This window comes from Scyliorhinus canicula, chromosome 18 (genome assembly GCF_902713615.1).
Source record: "Scyliorhinus canicula chromosome 18, sScyCan1.1, whole genome shotgun sequence".
Taxonomy (NCBI): Eukaryota; Metazoa; Chordata; class Chondrichthyes; order Carcharhiniformes; family Scyliorhinidae; genus Scyliorhinus; species Scyliorhinus canicula.
The window spans coordinates 71,003,392-71,016,935 of NC_052163.1; the positions used below are offsets into that span (position 1 = coordinate 71,003,392).

The window sequence follows — 13,544 nt, forward strand, 5'->3', positions numbered from 1 at the left end:
CGCACAGTCCAAAAATGTGCAAGTTAGGTGGATTGGGTATGCTAAACTGTCCCTTACTGTCCATGGATGTGTAGGTTAAGTGAGGTTGTGGGAATTGGGTGGGGCCAGGTTGGCCTAGGTAGGGTACCGGTGCATTCTCGATAGGCCAAACGGCCTCCTTCTGCACTGTAGGCGTCTATGGATTATAACAGATTACTGAGAAACTATAGCAACCCTCCAACTAAATCAGAGCAGCATCACACATCAGAAAGCTAACTGTCTACATGTCCATTTTAAATAGACCCCACCATTGATATGGGGGAGACCTCACGCATGATGTGAGCGGTGAGGTAGAGAATGATGTTGGTGAGGGAAGGTTTCCAATGGTTAGTGACCCAGGCAGTTGCTACAAAATAGATGGTCAATATGCAGCGACAAGCAGAATGCTGACTTTTTAACTTCTTTAGTCATGTTGGCTGATCCAAGAACCACAAATCAACACTCTTCAGATAAATATCAACCTTTCATCACCTCTCCTTACTCACATTTACATTTGGGTTCAATTGTATGAGTGGGCACACTGCATTATCCACCTTTGTGTTATATTAATGCTGCATCTGTTGGGGTGAGTGGACATGTGTGGCTGCATCAATTAGGATTTCGGGAGGGGCATGGCTGCACTGCTGCATTAGATGACTATGTTGTGCAACTGTGATACCTACTGAACTAATATTGATAAAAAGATTGTTCCTGGAATATCTTATTACATCTCCTTGGAATAGCCTCCCCACCCCCCAGCAGCACTTCACAAAATGACCTTTGAAGGGCGGATGTTTTCAAGGCAAACTCCCAATGTGTACAGAGCAAGATCTCACAAATAGCGATGGAATAAATCCGGAGTTTTAATTCCGAGTTGGGATTGACATGTTGTTGGGACTGTGCACCGGCTGCACTTTGTACAGAAGCTGCCCAGATTTTCGGCTTGATCTGTCAGTGGCTCCGGGTGGGGGAGGCGGGGTGTTCTGATCTTGCCCCGGCAGGTAAGTGAGGAATGCTGGAGTTAGTCAGAGGGTGACGCTGTGCCCTCATCACCACCAGGTACATACCTGCACAGAGAGAGACAGAACAAACTTCTGCGAACTCCGGGAGAGGCTGCATTGAGGCTCGAGTGCAGCCGGCGAGACAGTGAGAGTGAGTGGGAAGCAGAATAACCCCGGGCTATATTTCACCAGGACAATTCACTCCAGCTCACCGGGAACAGGAGGTAGGTGAAGTTCAAGGGTTTGGGCAGCTGCGGCTAAGTTGCTCGGGCGGGTTTGCGGTGGTGGATTTGGGGGGTTCGCTCAGGAACTGGAGCGAGGGCGGGTCGGAGCGGCAGAAAGTGACAAATTCACCCAGGCATGGGAGGGAAACTGACCAGAGAGACCGGGGGGGAGGCACCCTGATCCGGGGGGAATTTCACCCTGATCCGGGGGGAATTTCACCCTGATCCGGGGGGAAGGGGAGAATTCACACTGATCCCGGGGGGAAGGGGAGAATTCACACTGATCCCGGGGGGATTTCACCCTGATCCGGGGGGAAGGGGAGAATTCACACTGATCCCGGGGGGATTTCACCCTGATCCGGGGGGAATTTCACCCTGATCCGGGGGGAAGGGGGAATTCACACTGATCCCGGGGGGATTTCACCCTGATCCGGGGGGAATTTCACCCTGATCCGGGGGGGAAGGGGGAATTCACACTGATCCCGGGGGGATTTCACCCTGATCCGGGGGGAATTTCACCCTGATCCGGGGGGAAGGGGGGGAATTCACACCGATCCCGGGAGAATTTCACCCTTGGGGGGGGGGGGGGGGGGGGTTCACACCGATCCCGGGAGAATTTCACCCTGGGGGGGGGGGGGGGGGTTCACACCGATCCCGGGAGAATTTCACTCTGATCCCGGGGGGGGGGGTTCACACCGATCCCGGGAGAATTTCACTCTGATCCCGGGGGGGGGGGGGGGGGGGGGAGACTTTCACCCTGATCCGGGGGGAGGGGGGGGGGGGATTCACACTGATCCCGGGAGAATTTCACCCTGGGGGGGGGGGGGGCGGATTCACACCGATCCCGGGGGAATTTCACTCAGATCCCGAGGGGAATTTCACTCTGATCCCGGGGGAATTTCACTCAGATCCCGAGGGGAATTTCACTCTGATCCCGGGGGGGGGGGGGGGGGGGGGGGGGGAGACTTTCACCCTGATCCGGGGGAAGGGGAGGGGGGGGGGGGAATTCACACTGATCCCGGGAGAATTTCACCCTGGGGGGTGGGGGGCGGATTCACACCGATCCCGGGGGAATTTCACTCTGATCCCGGGGGAATTTCACTCTGATCCCGGGGGAATTTCACTCTGATCCCGGGGGAATTTCACTCTGATCCCCGGGGAAATTTCACTCAGATCCCGAGGGGAATTCACTCAGACCCCGAGGGGAATTTCACTCTGATCCCGGGGGAATTTCACTCTGATCCCGGGGGAATTTCACTCAGATCCCGAGGGGAATTTCACTCTGATCCCCGGGAGAATTTCACTCGGATCCAGTGACAGTGTGTGTGTGTGGGCGGGGGGGGGGGGAGGGGGGGCAGTGGTGTGTGGGGTTTGGGGGTGTGTGTGAGGTGTATGTGTGTGGGTGGGGAGGAAGTTGTGTGTCTGTGTGGGGGGAAGGGGGTATGTGTTTGTGTGTGGGGAAGGGGGTAAGTGTGTGTGTGGGGGGAGGGGATAAGTGTGTGTGTGTCAACAGGAGGGAGGATATGTGTATGTGTGTGGGGAGGATGTTATGTGGATGTGTGTGTGTGTGTGGGGAGGGGGATACGGTGTGTGTGGGGAGTAGGTACGTGTATGTGTGTGTGGGGAGGGGGATAAGGGGCAGCACGGTAGCACAGTGGTTAGCACAATGGCTTCACAGCTCCAGGGTCCCAGGTTCGATTCCGGCTTGGGTCACTGTCTGTGCAGAGTCTGCACATCCTCCCCGTGTGTGCGTGGGTTTCCTCCGGGTGCTCCGGTTTCCTCCCACAGTCCAAAGATGTGCAGGTTAGGTGGATTGGCCATGATAAATTGCCCTTAGTGTCCAAAATTACCCTTAGTGTTGGGTGGGGTTACTGGGTTATTGAGATAGGGGGAGGTGTTGACCTTGGGTAGGGTGCTCTTGCCAAGAGCCGGTGCAGACTTGATGGGCCGAATGGCCTCCTTCTGCACTGTAAATTCTATGAAAGTGTGTGTGTGTCATTGGGAGGGGGATATGTGTGTGTGTGGGGAGGGGGGTATGTGGATGTGTGTGTGTGGGGGGGGGGTATGTGTATGTGTGTGAGGAGGTGGGTATGTGTGTGTGGGCAGGGGGGTATGTGTGTGTGGACAGGGGGTATGTGTGTGTGGGCGGGAGTGGGTATGTGTGTGTGTGTGTATGAGGAGGGGGGTATGTGTGTATGGGCGGGGGGGGTATGTGGATGTGATTGTGGGGGGGAAGGGGGGTAAGTGTGTGTGTGTCAATGGGGAGGGGGATATGTGGATGTGTGTGTGGGGGGGTATGTGTGTGTGGACGGGAGTGGGTATGTGTGTATGAGGAGGGGGGTATGTGTATGTTGGCAGGGGGTATGTGTGTGGGGGGGAGGGGGTATGTGTGTGTGTGGGGGGGTATAGGTGTGTGTGTGGCGGGAGTATGTGTGTGTGGGGATGGGGTGGAGGGGGGTATGTGTGTGCAGGGGAAAGGGATTATGTGTGTGTGTGGGTTGGGGGTATGTATGTGTGTGTGTGGGGAGGGAGGGGGCTATTTGTGTGTGGGGAGAGGGGGGATGTGTGTGTGTGTATGGGGGTATGTGTGTGTGTTTCTTTGTTGGGGGAGGGGTGTATGTGTGTGCAGAGGGAGGTGTGTGTGTTTGTTTGTTGGGGTCGGGGGGGGGTAATGTGTGTGTATGGGGGAGTTGGTATGTGTGTGTTTGTTTGTTGGGGGTATGTGTGTGTGTATGGGGGAGGGAGTATGTGTGTTTGTTGGGGAGGGAGGTATGTGTGGGGAGGGAGGGGGTCTGTGTGCGTTTGTTGGGGGAGGGGGTATGTGTATATGTGTGTGTGTGTGGGAGTAGGGGGTATGGGTGTGTGTGTGTGGGGAGGAGGGTGTGGGTGTATGTGTGTGTGGGGAGGGGGGGATGTGTGTGTGTGGGAGGGGGAGGGTGTGTGTGTGTGGGGGGGGGGCGGGTTGGGACATGTATGTGTGTGAAGTTAGGTGTGAAGCAATTGTTCCTTCATTTCTCCCCATTTTCATGTCCACTATCCCGGGCTCTGGCTAACTGGCCAGAGACACAGATGGGTGTCAATAATTCAACCCAAGTTGATCTGGGGGAAGACTCCCGGGTTTCAAAGAAGTGTAACAGGATCAAGAGTTTATCTGGAAGTTTTTTTGACATGACTCTTATTGAGATTAGTTCAGAAAAACTGCAACCCACCCCAGGCAATGTGGAAAATGTGACCCATTCCTCAATTATACAGCAAACTGGACCCCCACCCATCCAACCTAGCCGGCGACCACTGAGCGATGTGATGATGAATCCGCTGTGTGAGGTGGTTGGGGGGTGTGAGGGGGATTGCTGTGTGTGGGGTGTTGTTGGGGGGTTAGGGTGAGGGGGTTTGGGGGTGGGAGGGGGGTTGCTGTGTGTGGGGTGTTGTTGGTGACGGCTGTGTGAGGTGGTTGGGGGGTGTGAGGGGGGTTGCTGTGTGTGGGGTGTTGTTGGTGAGGGCTGTGAGAGGTGGTTTGGGGGTGGGAGGGGGGTTGCTGTGTGTGGGGTGTTGTTGGGGGGTTAGGGTGAGGGGGTGGGAGGGGGGTTGCTGTGTGTGGGGTGTTGTTGGGGGGTTAGGGTGAGGGGGTTTGGGGGTGGGAGGGGGGTTGCTGTGTGTGGGGTGTTGTTGGTGAGGGCTGTGTGAGGTGGTTGGGGGGTGTGAGGGGGGTTGCTGTGTGTGGGGTGGTTGTTGGGGGGTTAGGGTGAGGGGGTTTGGGGGTGGGAGGGGGGTTGCTGTGTGTGGGGTGTTGTTGGTGAGGGCTGTGTGAGGTGGTTTGGGGGTGTGAGGGGGGTTGCTGTGTGTGGGGTGTTGTTGGGGGGTTAGGGTGAGGGGGTTTGGGGGTGGGAGGGGGTTGCTGTGTGTGGGGTGTTGTTGGGGGGTTAGGGTGAGGGGTTTGGGGATGTGAGGGGGTTGCAGAGGTGGGTGTGACGTGGTTGCTATGTGAGGGAGTTGCTGTGTGAGTGGTGTCGCTGGGGGGTGGGGGGTGGGGAGGCGTTACCTGTGGTAATATCTTTGTGAAGATATTCCAGGTTCAGAATTCTTCGCAAAAGGTGAAACATTCTCCGAAACTGGCAGGAAGTTTGCAATTTGACTGGAAACATTGTCTGCAGGGTGGGGTCTCACCCTCCCTCAAGTGTGTCACACCCACATTTTTCTTCCCCTCGACGTGGACTCATGCTGCACATCCCCATGAATCCAGTCCGATTCTCAACTGGCACATGGACTCTGGAGCAGGGATGTGGTGGAGCGGGAACAGATATTCTCCTTATAACAGTGATGGGTAGAATTTCCATGTATTGAACACCTTTTAGTGCCGGCATGGTGGGGAGAATGGCCTGCTTCTGTGCTATAAAATTCAGTGATGATTCTTATTTCAAAGCCAGTTCAATTTTAAATTGTGGTCGCTGATGTGTGTTGATCTGTAGTAAAGAGCAGAAACCAGTTGGTGCACAGGGAGATCCCACAGCCACAAGATTGAAATTCAGTTCCATGTGATCTATCAGCCGTTACCCAGGTGACCAGTTTTGGGAACGTTGGCTGCGAGATGAATATAGAGTGGGGCTCGACCCCAGAAGATTCTGACTCAGAGCGAAGAGTGTTACAATGGTCCCTGTTACTATCCTGGCTCAGATTCAAAAGCTCCCCACAGCTTGGGCTTGAATATGGGGCATTGGTCTGTTGGCTCAGCCCTGCTAGTTTATCAGGAAGCTCTCATCTTCTCTCTCATCGGGCTCTGCATTTTTGGCTAGTTCTGCAGTATATATTTGGGAAACTTTTACACCAGCCTGATCATTGTGCCTTCTATACAAACTCTGCACCTGTAGATTTCCTGCTTAGTCTGTATGTGATATATTGTTGGCAAGCTCTGTTCTCCATGGTTTCCTCATTCATTTTGTAATCTATAGGCTCCTCTCACTTTGCATTCCAGACATTCGTTCGATTGTGTGGTGCAGTGTGTTAATGTCTTTTCCTTTCACTTCTGGCTATTAGTAGCCAATTCATCCCTGGAGGAGTGAAGACTTTCACTCTTTGACTGGTGAAAATGATCTCTGATTGACTAAAACTACTTCCTCTCGCTCTCTTTTTAAGAAATGAAATGGGGTAAATATTCTCTCTTAAAGAGATTATATTTCCAAGAATTGAAGTCCTCCCTTATCAGGGCAGCATGGTAGCACAGTGGTTAGCACTATTGCTTCACAGCTCCAGGGTCCAAGGTTTGATTCCCCGCTGGGTCACTGTCTGTGTGGAGTCTGTACGTTCACCCCGTGTCTGCATGGGTTTCCTCCGGGTGCTCCGGTTTCCTCCCACAGTCCAAAGATGTGCAGGTTAGGTGGATTGGCCATGCTAAATTACCCTTAAGTGTCCAAAAAGGTTAGATGGGTTACTGGGTTATGGGAATAGGGTGGAGGTGTGGTTTTAAGTAGGGTGCTCTTTCCAAGGACCGGAACAGACTCGATGGGTCGAATGGCCTCCTTCTGCACTATAAATTCTATGATTCTATAGTGGATGTGTCCACTAGATTTCCTGAGGCAATTTCATTACAAAATATTACAGCTAAGAGGATTGGAGAGGAGTAGTCTAAAAGTTTTACCAGATACAGGCTACCAAAGGAAATCCAATCAAATCCAATTTGATGTCAAATCTGTTCAGGGAAGTTATGGAGAGCTTAAGAGTAAACCAATTTAAATCAACTTCACATCATCCAGAATCACAAGGAGCGTTAGAAAGTTGGCATCAAACATTAAAGACCATGTTGACGTCCTATAGTCAGGATTATCCAGGGTAGTGCGATATTTGTATTATTTGGAATTAGAGATGCACCCAATGAAACAACAAAATTTAGGATTTTTGGTCATAAAGTTAGAGGACCACTTAAATTAATGAAGAAGAAATTGTTGAGTCAGTGTTGTGAGACTACTTTGTTGGATTAAGTGTCAAACTATAGGGACAGATTAATTAGGGCTGGTGAGTTGGCTGGAAAGCGTTTAATATTGCAACAGAATGTGATGAAAAAAAGAGTCGGATGAGAAATCCAAAACTTGTAGTTTTGTTAGTGGGGAGAAACTATTAGTTTTATTATCAGTGGTAAGTGAATGATTAAAAGCAAGATTTATGTGGCCTTATCAATTTGAAAGGAAATTGAATGAGCTGAATTATTTGCTAATAATGCCAGATTAGACAGCACGGTAGCACCGTGGTTAGCATTGTTGCTTCATAGTGCCAGGGACCCAGGTTGTTAGGTGAATTGGACATTTTGAATTCTCCCTCAGTGTACCCCAACAGGCAATGTGGCAACTAGGGGATTTTTACAGTAACTTCATTGCAGTGTTAATGTAAGCCTACTTGTGACACTAATAAACTTTATTATTACAATGAAAACTCAGCATGTCATGTTAACAAGGAAGATATGTTAGGAGTTATAACTCAAAGAGAAGAGATAAATCCAGATGATTCTGAATTTTACATTCCTCAGATTATATTGGACAATGAGAAAGTAATAAGAAATTTGGATAAATTACTGAGATATCTTCCAGAGGAAAATTAGAGTGACCTGAAAGAGTTATTACAGTCACATAGCGCTGTATGTGGGAATAAAATGGAAGTACAAAGGCGATTGTACGTGATGTAGCTATAGGAATTAAGCAAGATCCATATAGACTGATCCCACTAAAGTTGGCACAGGTACAAAAGGAGATTGAAAGCCTACTTAAGAATACTATAATTGAAGTGATTTTCAGAGATTGGAGCTCACCTATTGAGATGGTACCAAAACCAGATAATGCACAACAATTAGGTGCATGGTGGCACGTGTGGAGTTCAAACATTCTCCTCATTCCTGCGTAGGTTTCTTCTGGGTGCTCCGGTTTCCTTCCACAGCTCAATGATGTGCAGGTCAGTTGATTGGCCATGCTAAATTTCCCCTTAGTGTCTAGGGTTGGGAGGATAGGGAGTGGACCTGGGTATGGTACTCTTTCAGAGTCGGTGCAGACTCAATGGGCTGAATGGCCACCTTATGCATTGCAGGGATTTTATAATTATGTGATTTTCTATGGTTGTGTGTGGACTATCGGAAAGTTAATGCAATTACAAAGTCAGATTGATATCTTATTCCTCGTTGGAAGACTATTGAAAAGGTGTAACAAGCAAATTTTATTAACAAAATTGACTTACTTAATGGATGCTGGCAAGTACCATTATCAGAAAAGGGCAAGAAAGTTTTGGCTTTTGAAACGCCAAATGGTCTGTATCGATTTAAAGTTGTGCTGTTTGGAATGAAGAATGCAGCAGCAACATTCCAAAAACTAACCCGCAAGGTAATTTCTGGACTAAATAATTGTACAGTGTACATAGATGATGTGGTGGTGTTCATTTAAACATGGCAATAGCATTTGGAGCATTTGAAGGAATTGTTCAATCAACTACAGGAGGCTGGCTTGGTGGAAAACTTGACTAAAAGTGAGTTTACAGAAGCCCACGTTACATTCTTAGGCCATACTGTTGGATGTGACCAGATGGCGCCACGGAACGTGGAAATAAAAGCTGTTGGGGATTTCCCAATACCAACTCAAGAAGAGAAGTTCTGAGATTTCGGGACATGGACTGCTTTCTGCAGAAAATTTGTGCCAAATTTTGGCAGTGTGGTTGCTCCACTGACTGAACTTTTAAAAAGAACCGGAAATTTCAGTGGACGTCAGAATTTGCGGAGGCATTTGACAATCTGAAAGCTGTGTTCACCACCGGACCTGTTTTGGCGACACTGAATTATGGCAAGAAATTGAAGCAGATCTTTTTTGCGAGTGATGTGGGCATTGATGCTGTACTGTTGCAAGAAGAAGGTATAGAAAGACATGTTGGTGATTTTTCCATAAAACTAAATATTTATCAAAAGGACCATTCAACCATTGAGAAGGAGATCTTGAGTGTGATATTGGTGTTGCAACATTTGTTGCTAACAATTCATCGGAGACAATTGTTTCTACAGATCATAATCCATTGAAGTTTCTGGAGAAATTTAAAGACCAAAACACAAGACTGTTGGGTGGACTTTATTGTTACAACTATTTAACCTGAAAATTAAACATGTAGCCGGAAGAGAAAATGTTATTGCCAATGCTTTATCATGCGTTGGAGATCTGAGAAGACTGAAACATTAAATGTTGAGAAAGAAAAATTAAAATGGACTTTACTGATATTTAAATATGCATGCATCAATGACACGTGTATCTTATAGAGAAATAGTAGCTAGTAATGAATAATATTTAAAATTGAAAAGGGTTTGGAAAATGAAGCCATCTTTTCATATTGCAGGTATGTTTTTTAAAGGGGAAAGTGTGATGAATGTAGGAAGTTGTTAATTATATTTTTATGTAGTAATTATATTAAAAACCGTGGGTTAAAATGCATGCAGGCAGTGGGTCTACAAAAGCAGTAATTAAAGTGCAATAAAAGGGAGGTGATTATTGATTCTAACCATTTGCATGTTTACTTATAGAAGGCTAATGGAATATTGTTTATGCCTTTGGAGGTTTTGTGGGTTTGTAGATAATTTGAGGGATGGTGTTTAGTCCTAGCTAAGCAGGCCATGCAATGTCTCAGTGATGTAATTCATTGGGAGGAGCCAGGTCTGTCTGCAGTGATGGAAGTTTTGCCATAGGATTTAAGCCTGACAAGACAGCAGGATTTTCAGGCTGTTCCTGAAAGGGTGTCTATATACAGAGGCTAGGAAGCAAATTTTTTTGGTTAACTTTATTTTATAAGTGGCATTTGAACTGCATTGAGGTTGCTTGGTTGGAATATTTATAGCAAAGGTGTAGAGCATAAATTGAAGTTTCTCCTTTATTTAAGAACTGTTTAACTGTTGATTGTAAAGTTATTTCTTTCATAATGTTTCTAAATTAAAGTTTGTTGTAAAATATAAGATACCTACTGGGCAGTATACTCACTCTTGGGGTGAAGTATCTTTTCCTCACAGTTTTAGAAATTGAAAATTGTTTGGAGTCTCGCCTGGTCTCTTAACAAGGCCATTCGACCCCTTGAGTTTCCTTTGCTGCTTAATTGACATTGATCTGATAGTGGCTTTAACTCCTGCCTGCCCCTGACAACGGTCAGTCTCTCTGAACCTGGAATGAGCTAGCCTCCATTGATGGCTGGGGGAAAAACCTTCAAACACTAAGAGAAAAAATTCCTCCACTTGTGCATTTTAAATGGGAGGTACCATATTCTGAAACTGTGTCCCCTGGTTCTAGATCCTCCCATAAGGGAAACATTCACTCACCATCATGTCAAGTCCCATCAGAACCTTACTAGATACCCAGCAAACACCCAGGCTTGTCCTTTCAGTAAAAGTACATTTTTAATGCTGGGAGCCTTAATTACTGTCAAACAACCTCTCTGGCACTGAGAATTCACTTTTACAATGTGTAGTCTCATTCCTTCGAATCATAATTATTGGGGTTTTAAAAAAAAAACATTTATTTTTATGTCTGTTTTACCTCTTTCTTAATTCCAATTTCCTCTCCCTCTGTTTATTCTCTGTTCATGATATGCCATTGAATTGACTATTGGAGTTTATATTCCCTTGTTCAGACTCTGTGATCCTCATTGACAATTCTTCAATCTGATTGGCTAAGGAGATAAATGTCATGTGCTCTGATCATGCAGACCCCTGGTCCTCTATCTAAGGCCAAAATAGCTCTTCAAATACTGTAAGTTCCATAGTCAGAAGATTTTTCCCAAGGTGGAAGAATCAATTACTAGGGGACATAGCTTTAAAGTGCGAGGGGCAAAGTTTGGAGGAGATGTGCGAGGGAAGCTTTTTACACAGAGGGTAGTGGGTGCCTGGAACCCACTGCTGGAGGAGGTGGTGGAAGAAGGTACGATAGTGACATTAAGGGCATCTTGACAATGCATTAATAGGACAGGAATAGAAGTATACGGACCCCGGAAGTGTAGAAGGTTTAAAATTAGAAGGGCAACATATTCGGCACAGTCTTGGAGGACCGAAGGGCCTTTTTCTGTATTGTAGTTTCTATTATGGAACTTAATATTGTGTTAATTTGCGTTGTTGTTAAAATGCTGTGTTGTTCATGGAGGTGGGGCGAATGTTTATGATTGCTAATATGGGGCAGCACGGTGGTCTAGTGGTTAGCACAACCGCCTCACGGCGCCGAGGTCCCAGGTTCGATCCCAGCTCTGGGTCACTGTCCGTGTGGAGTTTGCACATTCTCCCCGTGTCTGCGTGGGTTTCGCCCCCACAACCCAAAAAAAATGTGCAGAGTAGGTGGATTGGCCACGCTAAATTGCCCCTTAATTGGAAAAAATAATTGGGTAATCTAAATTTTAAAAAAAAAAATGATTGCTAATATTATTGTTATTTTTGGTATTTTATTATGGTCCGTTGTTGTTGTATAAATTCAAAATTTTTCAATAAAAATTATTTAAAAAAAAACAAGGCTCGCATCCGTTTCAAGCTGGACACCGGCGCTTCAACGAACCTCATTTCGAAATCCGATCTCGACACCATCCGTGTCATCCACCGGCCTGCCAGCTCCTTGACTACAATGGCAGTTGCTCATGCCAACTCATCCAATAGGTCACTTAAAGCGACGCTGCGATTTGAGATCGTCGGACCTGACAGAGCTTCCCTGTTTGGTACTCGGGCCTGCAAACTCCTGAACCTGGTTCAGCGAGTCCACGCCATGTCATCCTCACAGGCGACGGCCTCACCTGATGAAAACTTCCAGGCTCAAATTGATGACATCATAGCGCAATACCATAACGTGTTCGAAGGTATGGGCACACTCCCATACTGATACAAAATCCTGCTGAAACCAAACGCCACCCCTGTAATTCACACATCACGTCGGGTGCTGGCACCCCTCAAGGACCGCCTCAAGCAGCAGTTACAAGACTTCCAGGACCAGGGCGTCATATCAAAGATCACAGAACCCACGGACTGGGTTAGCTCCATGATTTGCGTCAAGAAGCCGTCAGGGGAGCTTCGAATCTGTATCGACCCCAAAGATTTAAACCGCAACATCATGAGGGAACACTACCCGATACCAAAACGAGAAGAGTTAACCAGCGAGATGGCTCATGCCAAATTCTTTACGAAGCTGGACGCCTCCAAGGGGTTCTGGCAAATACAACTGGACTTGTCCAGTCGCAAGCTGTGCACATTCAATACCCCCTTTGGTCGCTACTGCTACAACCAAATGCCCTTTGGCATCATCTCTGCCTCAGAGGTATTTTATCTCATAATGGAACAGATGAAAAAAAAATGAAAATCGCTTATTGTCACGAGTAGGCTTCAATGAAGTTACTGTGAAAAGCCCCTAGTCGCCACATTCCGGCACCTGTCCGGGGAGGCTGGTACGGGAAGGTTGGTACGATGATGGAGGGCATCGAGGGGGTGCGAGTGTACGTCGACAATGTCATAATCTGGTTCACAACTCCTCAAGAACACATCGATCGCCTCAAGCGGGTATTCCACAGGATCTATGAGCATGGCCTCTGACTCAACAGAGCCAAATGCTCATTCGGTCAACCAGAATTTGTCGCCCGCCAGAGAGACTAAACTTATAGACTGAATGTTGCATAACTTTGTTACCTCATCGTTTTGACATCTGTAAATAATGTTCTTTTTACTGCTTCATCTGCCCTATATCTGCTAGCGACACCTTCCTATGTATATAAGTCCATTTTAGCATACTCTGTATATAGTCACGCACATATTCACATCTTCACGCACACGCACCTCAATATTTATTACAAACTTCACAAAAAAAGGGGGGGAGATGTCATACATCCATGTATATAATGGAGTGCAGACAGACAGTGATTGACACACAGGATGACCAGTGAGCCCACAGAACACAGCAGCCAATCACCAGACAGGACACGACCACTATAAAGCCAGAGGGCACTAAGTTTCCCACGCTCTCGGGATCCAGCCTCTGAGACAGTCAGAGCTCATGAGCATTAGCCAGTGCAAACACCATGTGGTAGTCAGTTAGTCTGGTCAGGCTAGCCTCAGGTCTCCAGTCAAGTCAGCATAGTGTCAACAGTTGAACATGTAAAATAGTTAGATGTTAAATAAAATTGTGTTGCATCTCAAGTGTTGGAAGTCTGTCTCTCGCTACACTGCATCAAACACAGTCCACATAGACCCAGCCTACCTAACATATCACTGACCACTAGCCTTCCTGGGTCTTAATAGTGAGAAAAGGATTTGAGGCAGAGAGTGAGAAAGTTGGGCTAG

At 47.4% G+C, this 13,544-nt stretch overlaps 1 protein-coding gene across 3 annotated transcripts in view; it reads left to right on the forward strand.

Moving 5' to 3' along the window:
* Positions 1–1,040: 1,040 nt before the first annotated feature.
* The window catches only part of itgb4 (integrin, beta 4), a 311,978-nt gene continuing 299,474 nt past the window's right edge, over positions 1,041–13,544 (forward strand). For 2 of the 3 annotated variants that reach the window (XM_038777234.1, XM_038777235.1), the window contains exon 1: positions 1,041–1,243. The gene's annotated coding sequence lies outside the window, so the exon portion shown is untranslated. The remainder of the gene's footprint in view (positions 1,244–13,544) is intronic. The other variant, XM_038777236.1, reaches the window with a different exon arrangement.